Genomic DNA, 24,622 nt, shown 5'->3' on the forward strand with positions numbered 1-24,622 from the left:
CCATATACTATTAAGATAATAAGCTGCTAGGGTGTGTCCCTGCTTTCCTCCACTGAAGAATACATTTGTTCACCAGGGTAACCCCAATTGCCTAGCTCTGTGGCAGGTGTACATGTTCACAAACATTTATTGAATGACTGAGTGAGTACTCAATGATGACAGTGACATTCTTGAAGGAATATCTTGCATAGAGAGAAAACAAGATCACGTACAAATAGAACTGCAAATAGCCTGTCTATTTTATTCTTAAGCATTTTCAGCTAAAATCGCTGTGGCATAGCTGAGACTTAGCAGGTAATTTTCATTTCACCTGCTTTCCAAATATGTGCCAAATACAACATACTAGTATTTGGCACACATTTGGAAAGCATGTGAAACGTACTTAGAGCGTGCCTTTTCCCATTCAGATACGATACTATGACCAGGTGCTATATTCTTATGGGTTTCTTTCCCTTTTAAAACTATGGAGTTCATTCATATCTTGTTATTTACCACTAGTGGCCCAGTGCACAGAATTCGTGCACAGGGGGGTGGGGGGGGAGGGTCCCTCAGCCCAGCCTGCACCCTCTCCAACCTGGGACTCCTCAGGGGATGTCCAACTGCTGGTTTAGGCCTGATACCTGTGGGATAGAGCCTAAACCGGCAGTCGGACATCTCCCTCGCAATCCGGGACCGCTGGCTCCTAACCGCTCACCTGCCTGCCTGCTAGCCCCCAACTGCCCCCCCACTGCTGGCCTGATCACCCCCAACTGCCCCCTACTGCTGGCCTGATCACCCCCAACTGCCCTCCCCTCCTGGCCTGATCATCCCTAACCACCTCTGACTCAGCCCCACCACCATGGCTTTGTCCAGAAGGTCTCCCAGAAGGTCTCCCGGTCTAATTAGCATATTACCCTTTTATTAATATAGATAGATGCATCCCTTGGTTAGGGCAAAAGGAGAAATCTCAAGATAAACAGTGGGATTCCTCATTTACTTCCTTCTTTTGTTATTCCAAAAAATATGAAAAGTTGAAATTCTGAGTCCTGTGAGCATCCTGTTTGACATATTTGATGTCAGTCTTTTAAAAATGATCATTGTTACTTTAAACAAGTCATTATAAATAAACATTATAATGTATTCTGTTTCACACAGAGTCAGAAGCACTACCAATGCTTAAGAATATTTCAATCACGCTGTGTAGATTTTAATGCCATGCTCACCTCCTTTCTATTAGAATGACCTCAAACAGATTACTTAGCTTCTTCCCTTTCAGTGCCTTTATCTTTCGCGTGAGGTAGAAAGGATGCTGTGAGGATTTACTGAGATAATTCACTGAGAAAAGGCTTAGCTCCAATTATATGCATAGGAAGTTCTTTCTCCGTTACTGTTACCTGCCATTATTTTTATGATAATAGTAATAACAAATAGACTGAAATAAGTAGACTCCTCCACAAACAGACTGATTCCAAGCCTCTTAAAAAAGAGACATTCCTAAGCTTTCATGGCACGAACATGGATGCATCTAAGAATGCTAAGTAAAAAAGCAATTTCCAGGGAACCATAGCTACGGGGTTGCTCCTGTCCTAGCTTTAGGTGTCAAGGACCCATTCTTTACCTCAGGGACATAAACTGTTCCATGGGTGCAGTTGGGAGAGTCCCAATATTCTAGGACAAGGGGTGCAGTCAATAACCTGGAATCTAAAAAACAACAACAACAACAACAAAAAAAGCAGAAACAAACTCATAGATACAGAGAACAAACTGATGTTTGTCAGATGGGAGAGGGGTTGGGGGGCTGGAGGACAAAGGTAAAGGGAATAAGAAGTACACATTTATAGTTACAGATTAGTCACAGGGATGTGAAGTACATCATGGGGAATATAGTCGTAATACTATAATAACTATATATGGTCTTAGGTGGGGGCAGGTCTTATGGGGGACCAATTCGTAAGTTATATAAATGTCTAACCACTGTGCTGCACACCTGCAACTAATATAATATTGAATGTCAACTGTAATTGAAAAATAAATACATGAAAAATAAAGTCTCTAACAGACCTTAGAAAAAGTCTGGGTGAAAGGGTAGGGGTCTTAGCCTGAAGGGCATTGACTTCAGGATTTAGTTGCTTCTAAAGCCCTGATAATAGCTGTACAATGGCTCAAGGTCTCCCAAGTAATACCCCAGCCCCTTCCCTATGCCCTTTCTTTTGCACATTACAGGATAGCAGACTTGTGAGGCTGTCACTGTCATCACTGTGAGCCGAAAGCACCTACCACACCAGAAGTAAGTCTGGCTTTACTTTGTTACTGAGAAGCACATATATTATTGTCTTTCCTTTTCAACTATCTTCAATGTTTCTTTTCAATCCCTTGCCCTGGGATTGAAAATTATATCTCCCATACTTCCTGTTTAGTCCTATTTAAAAATGATCAACTGGCTCTGCCTGGTTTGACTTAGTGGATAGAGCATCGGCCTATAGTCCTCAGGATCCTGGGTTTCATTCTGATCAAGGGCACCTTGGTTGCAGACTCCTCCCCATCCCAGGCCCTGGTCGGGGTTCCTGTAGGAGGCAACCAATCAATGTGTTTCTCTCACATCGATGTTTCTCTCTGTCTTTGTCTCTCTCCTCCACTCTCTTTAAAAATCAATGGAAAAATATCCTCAAGTGAGGATTAAAATAATGATCAACTCGTTTATTTTGTATTAGTGTTGAGCCCCTCCCCCCTCCCCATACTTTTTACCATATTATTTAGAAGTTCTGGCCCTTCAGTTCTATGACTTTTAACAGCAGGCAGAAGATATTATTACTGTTATAAACTAGGACAATAGGAGTCATAGCTCAATCCCATTCCCAGAAAAACATCATCAGTCCACAGATCCACCTCCTTCAAGGCCTGCTTCTGGAGTGAAAACAGCATGGATAATAAAGAGGCAGTATTGGGTGTGGCTTTTAAGGAAGTTAGAGGGTCATCTTGTAGGGAGCGGCTCTAGGGTGAAGCCTCGGGCTGACCTGTGGCAGGGCCACAAACCAGTCCCAGCCTGGAGGGCAGAGCTCCCCCAGCATAATTAAGCCTGACCTTGTAGCCCCTCCCTAATTCCTTCCTAAGTAGCTAATAGGCTGTGGGAGGAGCAGCAAGTGTTGCCAAAACAAGAACATTTGTATACATGTTAATCTAACCTTGTTTTAATCAGACTATAAAATAAAGCAACTGCTTGCAGGCTGGGTCTTTTGTGGTCTCATCCAGGCACAGGAGATCCACCAAGCCCCAGCTGTATTCTCTTGTCTGTCTTTTCTTCAATCCTTCTCCGTCCCTCCTTAGGTTCACCCTTGGCCGTGCTGGCACAGCACATCATCTATTGTCCTTTGAAGAACTGTTAGTTTGTGATTTATTTTATTTTCTCAATTTATAGACTTACATATCTATTTCTTTTTTAAATAGAATATATACAAAGAATAAGCTAGAATTCCACGACTCCTATATTTTCTACACTAACAAGTGCATACTATCTATAATAATAAAAATATAATATGCTAATTAGAACAGACATCCTTCTGGAGGTCCTTCCAGATGATCTTCCGGATAAAGCCGGGGCTGCGAGGGAAGCCCGGGTCCTGGGTGCCAGAGGCAAGCAGTGCCGACAGCCGGGAAAAGGAAGGCCTACTATCGCACGAATTTTGTACATTGGGCCTCTAGTATATAATATATAAATTATTGCTATCACATGTACCTAATTTTCTACAACCAGGCCTTTAAATTAATAACATCTTGTAAATATACTTCCACATGTGTACAAACAGAGCAACGGCATCATTACGAATGACTGCATCGTGTTTCATTACACCAATAGGCCATGTTAAAGCATGTCCTTTATTTTTAGGGATTTAAGTTTTTCCATATGTTGTAACTGTTTACAATGCTCCCATGATTAGCCATATACATATATCTTCATGCCTTTGTCTAATGATTTCTTCAAGATAAATCTTAGAAAAGGAAATGTTAAGTCAGGGGAAAGACACATTCAAAAGATTTTTTGATAGCACATTGCTTTCCGAAAGGGTTACACCATGTTATACTCTCTCAAAGGCAGTTTTAAAAAATACTCTTTCTTTATACGCTTGCAACTACTGGGTGTTTTAATTCAATTTTTAATTTAAAGAGCAAGGAGGAAGCATCCCATAGGGCTGGAGATGTCCCTGACTAGAGCCACATCAGGTTTATGGTACAGAGGATTGTTAACCAGGGCCTGAGTCATGGGAATGTGGCATGTTTTTTTCCTATTACCAAGAACTCTATGTATCAGATCTAATAACTATTTCAGTCACTACCAATATAGCTACATTTCAGAGAAAACCCGAACTGGAAAAAGCTATATATATTTTTTATCAAAAATTCCCATGGATGTGATAATAGCAACTGTCCCTTTAGTTCTTTTTAGATTGGGGCTATAATATTGTTTCACTGGAAATTACCTACCTCATTTTACACACTGGGGGATCTAATTTATAGATATATTTCCAGAAACAAGTGGAATTCTATCTGTTCCTAAATAAAAATGTCAATCATAAAGGAATAGCCACTACAATTTAACCATGTAGGTGTCTGCCTTTTGTATACGAACCACAGACCCAACCGACAAGGCAATTCGGAACCTTATATGTTTCATTCTGCTTCTCTGTTCATTTAATCACCCCTCACAAGGCAATAATTCTCAGTCCCTTTAGCAAGAAGTCAGAAATAAACTTAAGTACTGATAGAGCCAATTCATATTAGGATAACAATTCTAAATGGGACAAAAATCCCACACGGCTTACACACAACAGAAGGGGAAGAGCTGTGATAGTTCATCAAAGGAGGGTTGCGATTCTGATCTCTCCTAAGATATTAATACATTTTTGCTAAAGGTTCTTGGAAAATTTCCCTGGATATGCAAACATTCCTCTAGAACAGTGGTTCTCAACCTTCCTAATGATGCAACCCTTTAATACAGTTCCTCATGTTGTGGTGACCCCCAATTTCATTGTCATAAATTGAACATAATTAAAGCATAGTGATTAATCACAAAAACAATATGTAATTATATATGTGTTTTCCGATGGTCTTAGGTGACCCCTGTGAAAGGGTCGTTTGACCCCCAAAGGGGTCGCGACCCACAGGTTGAGAACTGCTGCTCTAGAAGCTGTTCTCCATTCCTTTTACTAGCTGATTCTAAATATGATTAGAAACTTTACAACACGCCAAACACAATTAAAGTTAGAATGTTTTCCGCTATGATCTGATTTTATGTTGCTGTTATTTGTTGATGCCCAGAACTCAGATAGCTTTGGACTTCTGAGAAAAATTCTTTAGGAAAGATCTATCAGGGGTGGACATAGCTTACTCTTATTACCTGTGTTATTTCTTTATTTTTTATTTTGTTTTCCTAATATTCTAAAAACGATGTTGTAAAAGTTTGAGTATAAGAGAAAAGAGACAAATTATCATGAACTCATTCTGATATAGAAAACAAGCATGCATGTTTGGGAAAATAGGCTCATATATTCATAATTAATTTAATTAGTTATCCAATCATTTAATCAACTAACGTTAACTAAATAGCAACAATGAGCACATCTTTGGTTGATTGACCTAAGACCACATTATCCTGCTTGAAAAGTCTTTGTTTTATGAAAGATTATTAGGTTTGGTTCCCCAAGGAAGTCCCAGTCTTTTGATTTCCTTACTCTTTCCTTACTTTTTATTTTCTTCTCTCTTTCAGTATAATATTTTTCATCTGGGGACTAGTTGATTTCTCCTTGGGGACTAGTTACTTTCCCCAGGATCTAATTGTAGCTGGGTACCTAGTCTGGTGTCCTAGCAGAAGAAAGGTCCCCATTTTGTTCATTTGTGGTCCTACTCCCTGACTCCCAAGCCCTTCCACATCGTCTCTAGTCTAGGCACGGAAATGTCTTTGGTCCACTCGACATGCTCCTCCCTGAGATCACCTCCTAGTGACTGTATTTCCCTTTCCATTCCTTTTATACGGCTTCATTAGTTCAAGCACAGTTTTAGGCCCTCATGACCAAGATGACAATACCAGTAATTAGGCATATATCTCAAGTCTAAAGTGTTTCCATTCCATACTCAAATGGAATAGATGGGAGAAATCAGGCTCCAATTTTGAATGCCTGAAGTCGTCCACATTCCAGGCAGGGGCAGAGGTTGAGTGACAAGGAATAGTCCCTTTCTTTCAAAGTGAACACAAGATGAGATCAGGACCTTTATAGATTTAGCCGTACTTTCTAGCTAACATAATAACTTGCAGAAGTGTAAGATTTGAGTGTCAATTTTTTAAAAATTGATCTATTTAGCAGCACCTTGACACAGAGACAAGAGACCTTTGCTAATAAGAAACTCTCTAAATGGCACTGTAATCCACACATTTTTGTGGATCACTCGGTGTTAATAGGTGATATATCATATAAATAACAAGGTAGTGAGTATTAAATAATATCAAATATAGAGCCCTCCTTTCTGATGATAGCTCTGTCTCATGGTTGATGATTGATTCTTCCCCATGATATGTGTTCATGGTGAGTGGTAAATCCAGATGATTTCCCTTCCATTACGGAAGACAAAATTTCCCAATTCATTATATTTTTTCCCCTTTGCTACTTTAGTATAACCAAACAGAGAGCAAATCACCAAAATCTGACCACATCAAATGACTAAAATAATAAAACACATTTTTTTTCTTGCGTAATCTTGAATCCCAGATGATGAGACACAGATATGAAAGGAGCAGAGTTCATTTATTCTAGAGGCATCATTCAATTGAAGATATTAAATGGGTGCTGCCCCTAAGGCCAGCTATATATGCTTGGCTTGGTTCATAGTTCCATACCAAGTCTATTATTTTACTTTTCTTCAAGCTTAGGGTTCTTTTTTCTATACTTTTAATATGTTTTCTTTCCCTGGTTTTATTTTTGCCAACAAATAAATCCAAGTGACATAGATGATTTATTAAATTACAACTACAAATTCCCACGGAGGAGTTCGCTAAGCTCACTTACTACCTAGATAACTATTTCCTGTACAAAATAATATGATAGCATGCCTGAGAGTTAAAAAATTACTCTGTCTATGATGTGTTTTTTTCTTTTTTAAAAAATAAATTTTTATTGTTCAGATTATTACAGTTCCTCTTTTTCCCCCTTAGCTCCTCTCCACCTGGTTCCCACCCCACCTCCTCCCCTTACCCCCCCCCCCACTGTCCTCATCCATAGGTACATGATTTGTGTGTGTGTTTTCCTTAATCCCTTCACATTTTTCACGCAGCCTCTCATCCTTCCTCCCCTCTGACAGCTGTCAGTCTGTTCTCTGTCTCTGAATCGGTTTCTATTTTGCTTGTTAGTTAATTTCTTCATTAGATTCCATATATGAGTGAAATCATATGGTAGTTGTTTTTCTCTGACTGGCTTATTTCACTAAGCATAATGCTCGCCATGTCCATCCATGCGAAAGTTCATAGACATAAACAACAGTATGGCGATTACCATATGGGAGGTGGTAGAAAGAGTAAAGGGGGAATAAATGGTGAATGAAGGAGACTTGACTTTGGTGGTGAATACAACACAATATACAGATGACATAGTATAGAATTGTATACCTGAAACCTATATACTTGTATGAATCAATGCCATCCTAATAAATCCAATAAAAAGAAAAGAAATACTGTATCTGATGGCTTCTAAAAACAGCTATAATCACAAACCCTAGTGGTCTACCATATACCTGCTCTATGACAATAAAGACAACATGTTCATTGTGACTCTAAAAACACATAACTTGTAGCAGGCAGTTGGTAAAAAAAAATCCTGTCTAGAATCTGACTTAGATCCTAAAGCAGGAGAAGTCCCAGGGCTGCGGCCGCCCCCATCACCCAGGAGGCATCTGCCTAGAGCTAGCTTACATCCTAAAGCAGCAGAAGTCCCAGCACCATGGCCGCCTCCATCACCAGGAGGAATCCTCTCAACATGCTACAAGGTTAAGAGAATTCTGATGCAGCCCCTTCTGTTGTCAGGTCACTCCTGTTCTTCCATGGTTTTAGGAAAGAATGCTTATTCCCTATTGCTATTTTTTCCATGCGAAGGACAATCCATTATATTACCTGGCCTGGCCGTTTTTTCTCCTTTCACTCTAGCCATCCCTTGGTCATTAGAGTTATGTATCTGATTGGTGAACGTGGGAGCAGAGCAAGGTTTTGTCAGTAGTAGTTTAACCCGTCCTCTTCACCTTCATCTTGAGGGCAGGCTATTTAGAGATGTATTCGAGCCTGCTGCTCCACACTGGACATTTCACAGGGCAGGCTGCCATGTGGGGGAAGCCTGCAGCTGCCCAGACCAGATGGGTAAATCTACCTAAGGCTGGGGTGAAATGTCAAGAAGCCTATTTTTTGCCACAGCCCAAAACAGTGTCCTCAGTTAGTAACTGTATCATTAATAAAAGTCGTATCTGGTTTTCCATGTGTCTGTTGTTTTGACTTAATAAACCTTTTTGTTTGTTTGTTTGTTTGTTTTGAACTTGGGCAACTGGAAGGGAAGCCCCAAGAAAACAGATGAGTGGTACTCAGAACCTACCTTATCAAAAGGTCTCTGATAGGTCCTGGTCTTTCTGAAAACCTGGAGAAGTTAAAGAAGTCTTCTGGATTTCTGAAGAGGATGTTTCTTTTACACCTGGAGTAGGACAACACAAATATCAGATCGTTAAATCATGCTATACAATTGAAAACATATTGGGGTTAGACATTCCTGCCTGCCACACTCCACCAATAGATCTGAGTGATTTGAAATGATGCAATATTGCAATATTCATCTTTCTAATATAGATAAGTATATATGTATATACACATATAGTAAGTCCACTTCCAGATTTGCTAGCTGTTTTGTCAGTGTTTATTGTGCAGTATTATTGAAATGTGTCACATGTATTTCATCGGGGAAAAATATTTTATCTACAAGTAACTTTTCGCACACATATAGGAGAGACTTTTTGCTCTTACCTCACCTCTCTATCAGGAGCTCAAACCAACAAAAATAAACAAAACAATCAGTTTATTTCAACTCTAAATGAACATAAAAAAACTAGAGTGCTGCCCTAACTGGTTTGGCTCAGCGGATAGAGCATCAGCCTGCGGACTGAAGGGTCCCAGGTTCGGTTCTGGTCAAGGGCATGTACCTTGGTTGTGGGCACATCCCCAGTAGGGGGTGTGCAGGAGGAAGCTGATCGATGTTTCTCTCTCATTGATGTTTCTAACTCTCAATCCCTCTCCCTTCCTCTTTGTAAAAAATCAATAAAATATATTTTTTTAAAAACGAACAGATTTCTCAGTTGGATATAGTAAAAAGAAAATAAATAAATGTAGGTATCAGACTGAGAATCACAACTAGAGTCAATTTATAACTCTACCATAATTAACCAGGCAACTTTGGGCAAGTGTCCAATCCTCATTGAGTCTTAATCACTCCATATATAAAATTTAGGGTTTTCTACAAATTGCATCTGAGCCCCTTCCCTCTTTCATATCATGTGATAATTTTCCTCCTAAGGATGTGGTTTGATGTAAATAGAATTGTCAGGAAAAAATTGTGGTAACAAAACTCACATATTTAAACACTGCCTAATATTCTATAAATCTTCTATATAATAAAAGCCTAATATGCTAAGTGTCCAGTCGGCCATTCAACCAATCAAAGCGTAATATGTTAATGATTTGCTAAGGCCTCTCAACCACTTGCTTTGACATGCACTGACCACCACCAGGGGGCAGACAGTCAACCAGTTGACCAGTTGCTATAACGCACACTGACCACCAGGGGGCAGACACTTCGACTGGTAGGTTAGCTTGCTGCTGGGGTCCAGCCAATCAGGACTGAGTGAGATGGGCTGGACACACCCTGGAGTCCTCCCATGATCTCTCCCTCACTGGCCAACCTCCCACGTCCCTCTCTGGCCCTACTAGTGCACCAGTGGGGTTTCTCGGCCTGGCCTGTGCCCTCTCACAATCCAGGACCCCTTGGGAGATGTCAGAGAGCCGGTTTGGGCCCAATGGTGGAATGACTGGTTGCTATGATGTGCACTGACAACCAGGGAGCAGACACTTAACGCAAGAACTGCCCCTGTGGTCAGTGTGCTCCCATAGGGGGAACACCGCTCAGCCAGAAGCTGGGCTCATGGCTGGCAAGTGCAGCAGCGGTGGCGGGAGCCTCTCCTGCCTCCTTGGCACCACTAAGAATGTTCTACTGCAAGCTTAGCCCCGCTCCTGGCAGTCAGACATCCCCTGAGGGCTCCTAGACTGTGAGAGGACATGGGCCAGCCTGAGGGACCCTCCCCCGTCCCGAGTGCATGGATTTCATGCACCAGGCCTCTAGTTTATTATATGAATCCAATTACTGGCTTTTATATCTGATAGGCAATTAGTTGCTTGTTGGTAAATTACACTAAAGTGACTGCAATCAATCAATTTCAGCTTCACCTACTGATTTGAAAAGAAAAATCAATTGTGTATCTCATGAAGCTGAGTAGGTTTTGATTTTTAACTCACAGGATTTATAATCTTTTGTGGACTAATGTCTGGTGGTTCAGCTACTATATTTCTTCTCCTAATGTAGAAGGAAAGACATTGGAATTCTGAAAAAAAAAACTGAGAGATTGTAGGCAATTTGTAAAAGAGACTATAGAATTTGGGATTATATCATCACTGTTTTATACCTCTCAGATACTTTCAAAGGGGGGGGCATTTTGGGTGAAATAGACATATCTAATTGTTTTGTTTGTAATTATTTTTTTAAAAAAAATATGCTTTTATTGATTTTGGAGAGAGAGGAACGGAGAGGGAGAGATAGAAGCATTGATGAGAAATATCCATCAGTTGCCTCCTGCATGCCCCCCTACTGGAAGTTGAGCCACAACCCTGACTGGGAACTGAACCGGTAACCTCTAGGTCCATGGATTTATAAACGCTGAGCCACACCGGCCGGCCTACGTGTAATTGTTTTTCAAAAAGAATAACAACTCCTAGAACTGAGAATAGAGTGATAGCTGAAATTACTACTTACACACACACAGATAATTTTAAGACACATGAGATTTTTTGTTGTTGTTGTCAGAATAATGGAAGCAAATTTAAGCCTGTACTATATTTATAACACTGGAATAAACTCTTTATATTATTATTAAGCCCCAAGCTAACCCTACGAGAATTCTGAACCATGATTCTCCTTTTATTGGTGAGAAAAGTGAGGCGTGAATCAGTTGTGCAGAGGGAGATGATGTATGGCAGCACTAGCAGGTGTGACCGCAGAGCCTACACCCCTTCTTACTATGCTGTATATCCATCCTGAGGCCAGTAAATATTCCATTTCACTAAGTCCTCGCAGGCCTATATTTATCAGAGCTTCTGAATGCATTGTTACCATTCATCCTTTGATATATGAAGGCCTTCTGGTTTCTCTTCAATACTATGTGGGTGTGTGTTTTTTTGTATTTTATTTGTATGTTCAAGGGAACAAAATGCTGCTTTTTCTCCATCTTCCAGCCTGAGTTGTTGGTTGTTGTTTTTTGTTTTGTTTTTTTTTGCCTGGTATTTAACATGTTTCAATTCACTGAGCGAGGTGGGCTGCTGCAGGGTCAGAGACACGGGTGTGAAGAAGTGCCATGGTGGGTGGTTGTGAAGAGAAAAACCAGGCAATGGGCTTGTCAATCGGAACAAAGTGAATCATATCATTATGCAGATTCATAGAATGTGAGGCTGGAAGAGGCTTCACTGAGCCATTTGTTCACATTTTACAGTGTGTAAGGGAAGGAGATAAGATGCAATGTATTCATGAACTAGAAACAGGTTTCTGGATTTCATCCATCTACCCAGCTTCTCAAGGACAGTGTTGAATCCTCACTTGTATGTTTATGTGCATGTCTTAAAAAAAGAAACTCACTACTCTGGGCTTGCATAGGTTGGTTGCATTGTGAGGTTAAAGACCCACAGAACACAGTGGTGATGAAAAAGACCTTGGGCCGAAACCAGTTTGGCTCAGTGGATAGAGCGTCGGCCTGCGGACTGAAAGGTCTCAGGTTCGATTCTGGTCAAGGGCATGTACCTGGGTTTTGGGCACATTCCCAGTAGGGGGTGTGCAGGAGGCAGCTGATCGATGTTTCTCTCTCATCGATGTTTCTAACTCTCTCTCTCCCTTCCTCTCTGTAAAAATCAATAAAATATATTTAAAGAAAAAAAAAAGAAAAAGACCTTGGAGTCAGCCCATCCTGCATCCCAGGGTCAGCAACACCACTTCTTGCTGGGAGAACTTTAGAAAAGTTCTTTCCATGGGACAGTTTCCGAGTCTGTAAAACAGAGCAATGAGAGTGACCCCTCCTCTCTGCTGCTTTGGGAATGAAGGGAGAGCTTTTTATAAAAGACTTTGCATCAGGGTCTGGCACAGAGCGAGTAAACATACACAAAATTTTCCAGGTATCATCCTCGTCATTATTATAGTCAGCACCAGAATTTCTTTTTATATGAACCTAACACAATACGACATCCTTTGAAAACTGTTTTCTTTTTAAATAAGAAAATATAAATCCATTTCAGAATGGTTGTCATCAATAAATCAACAAACAATAAGTGTTGGAAGGAATGTGGAGAAAAGGGAACCCTCTTGCACTGGGAATGCAGGTTGGTACAGCCATTGTGGAAAGCAGTATGGAGTTTCATCAAAGAATCAAAAATGGAACTGCCGTAGGACCCAGCGATTCCATTTCTGGGAATATATCTGAAGAAACCAGAAACACTAATTGGAAAGACTAACTTCACCCCTATGTTCATTGCAATGTTAGTTACAATAGTCAAGATTCAGAAGCAGCCCAAGTGTCCATCAGTGGATGGGTAGATAAGAAATCTGTGGTTCTTACACAATGGAATACTGCTCAGCCCAAAAAGAAAAAAAGAAAAAGTATCCTTTGTGACAGTGTGGAGGGCACTGGAGAGTATTAGGCTAACTGAAATAAGCCAGTCAGAGAAAGACAAGTAGCATGTGATCGCATTCCTATGTTCAATCTACTGAACAAAATTGACTAACAAAATAGAAACAGACCCAGAGAGAGAGAGAGAAAGAGAGAGAGAGCAGACTGACAACTGTCAGAGGGGAGAGTTTGCAGAGCTGGGTGAAAAAGGTGAAAGGGTTAAGCAAAAAAACCCCACAAAACTCATAAATGGACAACAGCATGATGATTACCAGAGGGGGAGGGGAAGGGGAGTGAGAGGAGGTAGAAGAGGGTAGAGGGGAGATAAATGGTGATGGAAAGAGCATTGACTTGGGGTGGTGAACACACAATACAACATACAGATGATGCGTTACAGAATTGTTCACCTAAAACCTGTACACTCTTATTAACCAATGTCACCCCAATAAATTCAATAAAAATAATGAAAGAAAGAAAGAAAGAAAGAAAGAAAGAAAGAAAGAAAGAAAGAAAGAAAGAAAGGAAGGAAGGAAGAAAGAAAGAAAAAGAAATGCCAGTGTAAGGAAATTCTGGCTGAAACTAACAAAATAGACTGAGATCACCAGCAGGGTAATGAGGACTTTAGTTTTCCCATCAATGAAAATGGAGAGACACCAATCTTTACACATATGCAAAATGATATGTGCAATACTCTGAGAGAATAGATTCAGAAATTGATCTTTATGCTCCATTCGATCCAATTCCATTGTTCTCAACAGAAGGGAGTCTCATAGCACCTCACAGCTTGACCTTTAATTCAAACCAATACTTTTACAGGACAAAAAGAAAGAGAAAGTCTCACTCTTTTCTTAATCATAAGCTGATGTGAAGGGACGTCCATTTGGATTCTGCTGTTAGAGAGCTCAGTGATGCAATGTGCATGCAAAAATAGTTCCAGATCGATGCAACATGTTTTAAATTTACATTAACATTTAAGTTAATGAGAAGCTCACTGTGAATTACAGAGCTTTAGATGTTTAGGAGTATGTTCCTTCGTGCCAACTTGGAACAGAGTCTACTGACTCACCTTCTCAGTCTCATAAACAGCCTCCAGAATGTATGTGTTTGTAGTGCCAGAGGATTTTCAGGCTGGTGAAAGTTGCCGTGTTAACATCACCAGGGAATTAAGTTGGCTCTATCCACCTAAGACGTAAAATGCTTCCAGCAACTGCACACATTTTCCCTGAAGGACAGGTTGCCATAGATGGTTGTTTGGCCTGGGATTGCTCTAGAATGAGTGCTTACTCCTTCCCGCTCCCCCCCCCCCCCCCCCATTAATCTTTTCCCACAAATAATTCTAGGGCACCTGCTATAGACACAGAACTGTGCTACAACCACACAGATTCTACATTAAGGACCGCATAGCCCATTAAAGGATATAGTCACATATATAAACGATTATAGAAATATGTGACATATTCCCTGACAAAAGAAGGTGCAATGAGAGGCACCTGAATAACATTGGAGGAGAATCAAGAACAGCTTTCTGAAGACAGGAGGCTTGAATGACAAGTAGACATTAGTTAATCAAAAAAGAGCAGATGCTCTCACCATCAGAGAAGAAAGCCCATAAAAGAACCTGACACACCTGTACTTCAATAAACAAAAAGTTCTGAATGATTAGCATGTGAAGGGTGGTGTGTGTGTGTGTGTGTGTGTGTGCGCACACACATGTATACAAACAAGTCTGGGTATAGCAAGTTAACATGCACCATTAGGCAGGGGCAAGTTTATAAGAGATCTCATATGCCATGCCAAGGAGTTTGGACACTATCCTTAAACTGATGCAGATACAGAGGTTCTGATGTATTTTTCTGTGTTTATTTTATTTTACTTATTTATTTTTTAAATTATTTTATTGATTTCAGAGAGGAAGGGAGAGAGAGAGAGAAACATCAATGATGAGAGGTAATCATTGATTGGCTGCCTCCTGCACATCACCACTGGGAATCGAGCCCGAAACTGGGGCATGTGCCCCGACCAGAAAGAGATTGTATTTTGTATATGAACCTTATATCCTGCAACCTTGCTATACTTGCTTAGTACCAACAGGAGGTTTCTTTGTTGTTGCTGATTCTTTCCGATTTTCTACACAGATGATCATGTCATTTGCCAACAAACAAATAAAAGTTTATTTCTTCTTTCCCAATCTGTATACCTTCTAATTTCTTTTTCTTGCCTTATAGAATTACCTAGGATTCTGATGGATTTAAGTGGACTTGATTTAAGAATGATCACTCTGCCCATATTGTGGAAAATAGACGGAATATGAGCCAAGTGGTGCCTCCAGCAATGCGTGGACTTCCCTGTGGATCCATGTAGAAGGCTGCTGCTTCCCATCGAAGGGCTTTCAACAGAAACTACTGTGTGGAGTGCACATGCCCTTTGCAGTCATGTGACATGCCTTGTTCACATAGGGAGGCCACTTTCCTGTGCATGAATAGGAATATCAAAATGTCAGTATCAGGGAAGTATCAGTAGCTCAGATTCATTTCAAATTTGTTGAGCCTTGCGGTTCTCTTGTAGAAAATGAATGATCATGAAAAGGACTTCTATCTTTATCTGCCATCATTAAAAAGATAATATTCATTAAAAGCTATGGAGCTTCACTATAATTCTTGGCTCTTAGTTGAGTCTATGAATATGTTTTCATAGTCATTGACTTAGTCAGTTAGTCAGTCCATCTGTCATTTTGTTAGCCAGAAATTCTTTTAGTAAGCATGTATCATAAATTAGCTATACACTGGGCCAGGTACTAGAGATGAGGGTTATATAACTTCTGCTTTGCTTGTACATTTCCTAGATAGTTAGTATTAAACACCACCAAAAAAAATCTCAAGTACAATTCAGAAAATGGACTTCACTGCACCCAATGTTGTTTCTAGGACTATTGCAAAAATAGATGATTAAAGAAATAATAAAGTCAATTATCTTGATGTTTTATCTAAGAAACTTGACATTGCTTAGAAATCAGATTTTATTTTCATTTTATACTTCCAATGTCTAATTGTGAATGTACTTAAGATCTTTTTTTAAAAAAAATAATGGGACCAACCTTTATATATACACTAGAGGCCTGGTACACGAAGTTCGTGCATCAGCGGGGGGGGGGGGGGGGGGGGGGGGGGGCAGTCCCTTAGCCCAGCCTGCACCCTCTCGCAATCCAGGATCACTGGCTACTAACTGCTGGCCTGCTTGCCTGCCTGATCACCTCAACCACTCGCCTGCCTGTCTGATCACCCCTAACCATTCTCCTGCCTGCCTTATCGCCCCTAACCACTTGCCTGCCTGCCTAATCGCCTGTAACCTCCTCTGCCTCAGCCCCACCACCACGGCTTTGTCTGGAAGGACATCCAGAAGGACCTCTGGCTCTCTGGTCTAATTAGCATATTACACTTTTATTATTGTAGATAATTTCATGATATTTACATGTCAACAGGCATGTAATATAGACACTGGCTAAGTTTATAGACTATTCAACCTGAAATCTTTTCACATACATTTTAGAAGAATTTCACTTGCATAGGAGCACTACAAAGAGGTCATTTACATCTAAATTTGCTAGGTTATTTTTCCATGGCCTATGTAGCTTTGAAAAGAGACCTCTCAACATCTGTGCCTCAGAGTTTTTTATCCAAAGTGGAGTTAATACTATGCAGCCTCTTTAAACTGTTCTATTCCACATGGAGAGCAGAAGCTTAAGCAGATGTCTTCTAGGCTCTTTGGTTTTTATCACAAAATAAACAGAGGATATTATTACTACCCTTTGTACTGAAAATGGTTAAGGAATCAAGGGGTGAATTACCAGAAAGAATATATTTACATTATAATCAGATCAGTGATACAGGACAAAATGTCCACATATTGTGATATATATATATATATATATATATATATATATATATATATTGCCTTTAGATATTAGAGACACCTAAAGCAGTTGACAAGTCATGTTTCCTCTTGTATTTCTCTAAGGCAGGCAGTAATAGCCAACTATTAACTCCTATTTGGTCAACATTTAACAATTGAGGTACAGGACATTTTCTAAAAATGTAAGTGGAGGTTGGAAAAATTAGCCACTTCAGGGATTTCTGGGTGATATCACTTTTCAGTTTCTTTTTTTCCCCATAGATTAATAATACCATGATGATTATTTCTGTCATAATTTAAAAACCTGAGAGAAATGATATCAGTTCAAACAAAGAATACTGTATGGGTTATATAGCTTTTGGAGTGCTCAGAAGACTAGTTTTAATTTAGACAATGAAAGAATGTGAAAGAGTTAACTGGGTAAAAGTAGCAGATGGGGAATAACCCCTAAAAGAATCAGCACAAGATACTGCATCTTTTTATTTAGATATATCAATCTATTTTAAGATTTTTATGATGATACCTTCATAATTTATAAAGAACAAACACTGCCCCAGTATTTCTGTCTGTCTGTGAGGAAAAATGAGATCTCTGTGGTGAGCCATAAAGTAAGCTCAAGGATAGGAGATGAAGTGAGTGACAAAATGCTACTCTTGGTAATTAGGGCTGATTCGTTACCCCATACGCTCTCATTACGTATTCTGCTAAAAGTACAAGGATGGGAAAGTAACAGTTCTGTAAGAGCCTGCTGCAACATTAAGATTTAATTAAACTTTGTTTTCCCTGGGCAAGCTAGCCGTGCAGCGATGTCACGGGAGAACAGAGCTGAACGTTGTAGTGACTGCCTAGCAGCGAGAAGGCATGGAGCTGACAGGCCAGTGCACATGGTTAGTGTAGACAAGCGGCGGGGAGCGGCTGCACCAGTGCTGTGAGCTGGAACCATGTCACACTCACACAAGCCAGGCTCCAAGGATGCGGGGTGTCGAGTCTGTAGAAAGCAGATGGTGGAGGACAGGGGCCAGGGTTCCTGGCTTGTTCTGGGAAAGTGCAATTGAAACTGGAGTTCCTCAAGGCATAGAGCATGAACCCAAAGTGAAGATGATAGGAAGTGCAATCTCAGCTCAAAAAAATGCCAAAGCCATGGAAATTATTTAAGGGTGCAACAGACTTTCTTTAAAGTGGCGAGTTTATTCTGTATTCAAGTATAGGATGCATAGCCACTTGGTAGCTTCTCTCGCTTGGCATAGTGTTATTCTCTGAATCCAGCCAGTTAAGCCACTTAGGGATTAATAAAAAAAGAGGCAGTTGAATTATGAATACAAATGAGTTTCAGTTACCTATGTGGTGGAGTTTGGCCCAAGTGCCATAACCTATATAGATTAACACAGGAGAAGCAGTTTTTTTTCTGTTCATCTTTCTTTATGTAAGTGGCCTTTCGAAATGAACTACACTTTAGCAGTATGTTAGTTTCCTAGGAGTGCTGTAGCAAAGTCCCACAGGTGGGGTGCCTTAAAACAATAAAAATGTGTTCTCTAGCTGTTCAGGAGGCCAGGAGGTCAACATTAAAATTTGGGAGGGACATCAGCCAAATGGCCAAGTAAAAGGTGTCCCTTGCACACATCCCCTCTAAAAAATAAAACTTGGCATCCATCCACAGACAAAGGTGCCTTCCAGTGGGAGATGGTGAAACCCCAGTTTAGTGCTAGACCACTAATAGCCCATCAGGCTCACAACCAGGCAAATGACCACTGTCCTGGCCACAGAAACACGAATAGCTCCATCAGGCCCACAACCAGGCAAATGACCACTGTCCTGGCCACAGAAACACGAATAGCTCCATCAGGCCCACAACCAGGCAAATGACCACTGTCCTGGCCACAGAAACATGAATAGCTCCAGATTCCTGAGGACTTGCCATAGCTCCTTTCATCTTTGGGTCTGTCACCAGCACCATATGCCAAGAGACCCAGAAGGAGACACACCCACTCATATATCGGATAATGCCCATACAGACTTCCATTTCTGCTATGACCCTGAAGTGGCCCAGAAACCAGCTTAAACACCTCTTGGCCACAGTCTGGGATCACCTGGAGGTAAGCCGACCAAATTTGGTCATTTGGAAAAAGGCCCTGTAATTGAGCTTCAGTCTGTCCCCGCTATGGTTCACGATCATTGTTGCTGGCATAAGGACCCTGCAGGAGCCACTCCTGGCTGAATTCCCAGAGATCCTGAAGGGGCTGTATACTAGGCACCAGCCCCTGCCCAACTGTAGTGCCAGGAGCTGGACAGCTGGCACAGGGACCAGGCAAGAGAACCTCCCATTTGTGCCACCAGAGATCCTGGACAGATCCTATCCCTGAATCAAGCTTCCTCACAGCCACAGTTAGCCAGTCTGCCAGCAGGAGACACTCCTGTCTGTGCCCTCAGAGATTCAAGACCCTCCACTTGGCTCCAAGTCCTCCAGCCACTGCAGAGACCAGTCCAGTCTCCGGGAAGACATTACAACTTATACTACAGAAATACAAAGGATCATAAGAGGCAACATTTCCATCCACATATTTTTCACTAAGCCAATTATGAGGCCATATCATTAGTGTTTGTTTACATTTTTCTTTCTATAAGAAACTGTAGGTTACTTAAAAGCAGGAATCATGTCTATCACTTATGACTATGTACTGAGTGAAGTGGATTTCGAGATGACTGAATGAATAGGCAGACAATGGCCCATGCTAATGTCAAAGACAACCCAAATATGTGAGGAGTTCTAGATATTAAAATTAAAATAAAGCCCTAGCCGGTTTGGCTCAGTGGGATCAATTCCGGTCAAGGGCACATACCTTGGTTGCAGGCTCCTCCCTGGCCTGGGCCTGGCTTGGGGTTCGTTCAGGAGGCAACCAATTGATGTGTTTCTCTCACATCAATGTTTATCTCTGTCTTTTTCTCTCTCTTCCACTCTTCCTAAAAATCAATGTAAAAATATCCTTGGGTGAGGATTAAAAAATAAATTAATTAAATCAAATTAAAATAGATATAGAGAGTGAATACCTAAATATCCCACCTTTAAAACAATTTGTTTGTAACCTCTTCCTTTGACTAAAATAGAACAATAGGCAAGGGAACCCTTACTCCTTAGACTCATTTGTTTTTAGTAGGTAAATTCTGATTATTTAGTAGAATTTTTCTGATTATCATTATGCATCCATTTATACCGTATTCTTTAATTATATAATATATATATATATATATATATATATATATTTGTAAAATAAACTAAGGGAATAAAACTTCCTGGTGTTTGTGCTCCTTCTGTTTGAGTTTGTACAGAGAGAATGCCACTGGGGAGCCCGCTCCATATTATATTGAGGGGCACCTATAACACTTTTAAAAGTTTTTTGGTAAGACAGTTATGTGATTTCTAAACACTAAGTTTGTATCTACTGGGAACACTTGCTTATTACCAAAGACACAGTAGAAACATTTCAGCGAAACCTCTAATAATGGTTTCAGAAGCCACTGTCAAGAAAAGCATGCCACTGGGTACCGTTATCCATAAGGGCAGGAGGCTAGGGTTCAGGAGAATCAGTGAGGACGTAATAAAACATTTTAAGAGCAGCTTATATCACAGTAACACACCACCAAGTGTGAGTAGAGGAGGAAGGTAATTATATTTTATTATGCTATCTACATGCTATCTCATTGGGAGTGTGCACTCATAATTGTTTTGTGGTTACTTGCAAGAATCCAGCAATTATTAGTGCCATAATGAATAAAGCATTCAGAAAAATACTGGCGTCAATAAATATATAGAGTTGACCTTTGAAAAAGGTGGAGCTTAGGTTAAGTTCAGTTGGCCCTTTGTATCCATGGGGGATACCAAAATCTGCGGATGCTCAAGTTCCTTATATAAAATGGCATGGAGCAATGCATACAGTTGGCCCTTTGCATCCATGGATCAAAAATGTACATATACACATATATAAGCAAGCCAGCCAGTCAGCAGAGAGTGAGGTATAATAAAGCATAAACATAAATGAGGTTATCTATCTCACATTTTCACATTATTTCTTTTTTTCTCTCTCTCCGTATGCCCCTCCTCCCCTCTCTCCTTTCTTTTATTCCCTTATTTATTTATTTATTTATTTATTTATTTATTTTAACTTCATTATCTTCTCTGCTACAGATCATCAGCTATTACTCAGGAAAACCTAATCTGAATGCATTGTCCAACATTCTGATACTCTGGGCTCACCCTTCAGTGTTATAGCCCTTTTCCTAAATGGTAATTATAACGTGGCTGAGACAATCCCTTGGAAATACCAGAGAACCTGCTTTTACTCTTTACCTCAATTTTGAAAGAATCATATCCCTTTTCAGATTCAAGACTTTCAAAAGTCTCAATATTAGTGATATATAACTTAATGATTCAAAGTCCTTCTACATTCCATATCCCAAGCAAAATTGTGAGAGGGCAAACAACAGTAACAACAAAAAACAGCAGCAAACTGGATAACCGTGATTTGGCCACTGGAAATCATTGAAATCATTCACCTGGTTATCCTATATAATAAAAGGCTAATATGCAAGTGACTGGTTGCTATGATGCGCACTGACCACCAGGGGCAGACGCTCAATGCAGGAGCTGCCCCCTGGTGGTCAGTGCGCTCCCATGGGGGAGGGTGCAGGGGCTGCTCAGCTAAAAGCCAGGCACATGGCTGATGAGCACAGCGTCTATGGTGGGAGCCTCTCCCACCTTCGCAGCAGTGCTAATGATGTCCAACTGCTGGCTTAGGCCCACTCCTGAGGGCTCCCGGACTGCAAGAGGGCACAGGTTGGGATGAGGGAAACTAGAGGCCCGGTGCACAAATTTTGTGCACCGGGCCTCTAGTTTTCCATATTCTTTAAGAACTGTTAGGTAACCAGTATCTAGTTGAGCCACAAAATCCTAGGTACTTATAATTTTTAAAATAATGACACAGCTGTAGATGTTTCATTCATAAATACCATAATTTATACTAACTTAAAAAATCTACAAACAAGAAATACAGAGCCTTTCTAAATGGAAAGGTTTGATATAGTGTCTCACGATTGATTCTTCTTATTTCCTGTGCTCCACCTTTCTTAGGTTCCGAAACCATTACCCTGAACTCAGGAGTCAGGATGTGAGCTATGTCTGGGCTAGAAGGCTTTCTTTACATGTATTTATATTAAATCAAGAAGGATGCAGGATTTTGAGGATGACATTTAAAGGCAGATCACAATAATAGATTTCAGAATTAGAATTTAGGCTTAACATTTCTCCTGCAGTCTGTAAACTTTACACTTAAGTCCTGTCTTTATTAGGATGAGAGACAGAAGGTGAACTTTCTTATTAAAGGATTTCCAAACATCATTCCCAATAAAATAGCCAAACCATTAGAAAACAGAGTATTAAGTCCTGGCTGGTGTGGCTCAGTTGGTTGGAGCATCATCCTGTACATCATTCCCAGTCAGGGCACATACCTAGGTTTAGGGTTCAATCCCTGCTCAAGGTGCTTATGGAGGCAACCAATTGATGTTTCTCTCTCTCTCCCTCTCCCTTCCTTCCTCTCTCTAAAATCAACTTTAAAAATAAAAAAAAGGATTAGGACTGAATAAAAATTGAATAAATTTTAATTTTTATTTATTTTGTTACAAGAGGAAAAATGTATTATGAGACAAGGATGGGGAAGCAGGATATCTTAGAATTGTAGTTAGGATAACTATTGGATGTGCCTAGCTCAGGTGTTTACCCAGGATAGGTAACTATTTTTCACTCCCCTTATAGTGGAAAATAAGGAAGAACTTACTTTTGATGAAGGGGCCATTTGCAAATAGAATTGACTTGCTAAACTTGAAAATTCTTACTTGTATAGTTATTCATTTCATACATATAGAGAGGCATTGTTTGAAGAAACATAATTTCTGGATCCAAACAAACTGAATTCACATCTCTACTCTGACTTTTACAACCTCTATGATCCCAAGAGAATTTTCCATCATCTCTATGCCTCACTAACTTCACCTGTGAAATGTGACAGTAAGAACACCTACCATATAAGGTCATTTTATAGTGTTTTATGTAAGGTGTTGAGACCCATGCCTGACACGTATAAGCCTCATATAAATACGATGCTTTTATATTACTTATATCTAGTAGAGCATTTACTATGTACCAGGCACTTTTCTAGGTGATAGGGATATAAATTGATAAAACCAAAATCCCTGCCTTATGAAATTTACCTTTTAATTTGAGTGATGTGACAGAACTTAAGTGGTTTTTCACCAAACCTCTTTATTCTCCCTTCTTCCTCAATATTTATTTATTTGATAAATAATTGACATCTAACATTATATTAGTTTCAAGTGTACAACATGATTCAACATATGTACCCATTGTAAAATCACCACAATAAGTCTAGTTAACATCCATCACAGCATCTTTGCAATTATTTTTTGTGATGAGATCTACTCTTCTTTTTTTTTTTAATGTGAACTTTATTTATTTGAAATCCTCACTCTAAAATATGCTTTTTATTGATTTTAGAGAAAGAGAAAATGAGAGGGAGAGAGAGAGAGACATCAATGTGATTGGTTGCCTTCTGCACGTGCTCCAACCAGGGATTGACAGGGATTGAATCTGCAGCCTGGGTATGTGCCCTGACCAGAAATTGAACCCTCCATTCTTCAGTGCATAGGACGACTCTCCAACCAACTGAGCCACACTGGCCATGGCTACTCTTCCTTCTTGTCAGACAGCTGAAGTACATATCTAAATCTTCCTACAGTGATGGTTGTCCACAGGACTGAGTTGTAGCAGAAGTATTGTGAGAGGAAGTGATGTGTTCCTTTTTCAGATATGGCTCATATATTTCCCAAATGCCCTCTATTGACTCTGTATTGCCTGCTGGCTCTAACAAGGTGCCAGAGTGAGCCTTAAAGTCACAGGTCAATGATGTCACTCAGACCCCTGTCCAATCTCCCTGCTGCCACTGACATTTGAACTTTGTATAAATAGGGAATCTATCTTCTACTGTATTATGCTGCTAAAATTACAAGAATTATGTCTTGTAGCATTTAGCATTACTTCTATTACTATGTAAACAAATCCTATATAATAAACAGCTAATATGCAAATCAACAGAATATCAGAACAACTAGTCGCTATGATGTGCACTGACCACCAGGGGGCAGAAGCTCAATGAAGGAGCTGTCCTCTTAGTCAGTGCGCTCCCACAGGTGGAGCGCCACTCAGGCAGAACCTGGGATCACAGCTGGTGAGCACAACAGCTTTGGCAGCAGTCGGACATCCCCCAAGGGCTCCCAGACTGCGAGAAGGTGCAGGCTTGGCTGAGGGACCCTAAAAAGTGAACTAATTTCATGCACCGGGGCTCTAGAAAATATATAACATCTTATCAGCAAATGCAAAAGTGCTTGGTAGAAAAGAGAAGCAGGAAAAGGTTGCAGATTAGAGAAGACTGATCAGGGAAGTCCTCATTTAGAAGGGGACCCCTAAAGCAAGACTTGTGTAACTGAAGTGGAAAGACACATGCATAGCCACTGAAAGATCACTGCAGACAAAGGGAATCACAAGAGCAAAGACTGATATAGAAATGTGCTTGTAGTTTTGAAAACTTCTTTTGAAAACCAATGTGAGCTGGAATTGGGTAGTAATTGAGTTCAGAGGCAACCAGTGACAAACTAGGATTTCATAGACCATGGT

The 24,622-nt window shown here is 40.3% G+C and overlaps 1 protein-coding gene across 5 annotated transcripts in view; it reads right to left on the reverse strand.

Annotated features, from left to right (window-relative positions):
* Nucleotides 1-24,622, reverse strand: part of LRRC4C (leucine rich repeat containing 4C) — a 983,070-nt gene that overhangs the window by 176,910 nt on the left and 781,538 nt on the right. For all 5 annotated transcript variants that reach the window (XM_070427824.1, XM_070427819.1, XM_070427820.1 and 2 more), the window contains one exon: nucleotides 8,601-8,696. The gene's annotated coding sequence lies outside the window, so the exon portion shown is untranslated. The remainder of the gene's footprint in view (nucleotides 1-8,600; nucleotides 8,697-24,622) is intronic.

The sequence above is a fragment of the Myotis yumanensis genome, unplaced genomic scaffold, assembly GCF_028538775.1.
Source record: "Myotis yumanensis isolate MYYU_CA2020_CCGP unplaced genomic scaffold, mMyoYum1.0.hap1 SCAF_10, whole genome shotgun sequence".
NCBI classification, from domain to species: Eukaryota; Metazoa; Chordata; class Mammalia; order Chiroptera; family Vespertilionidae; genus Myotis; species Myotis yumanensis.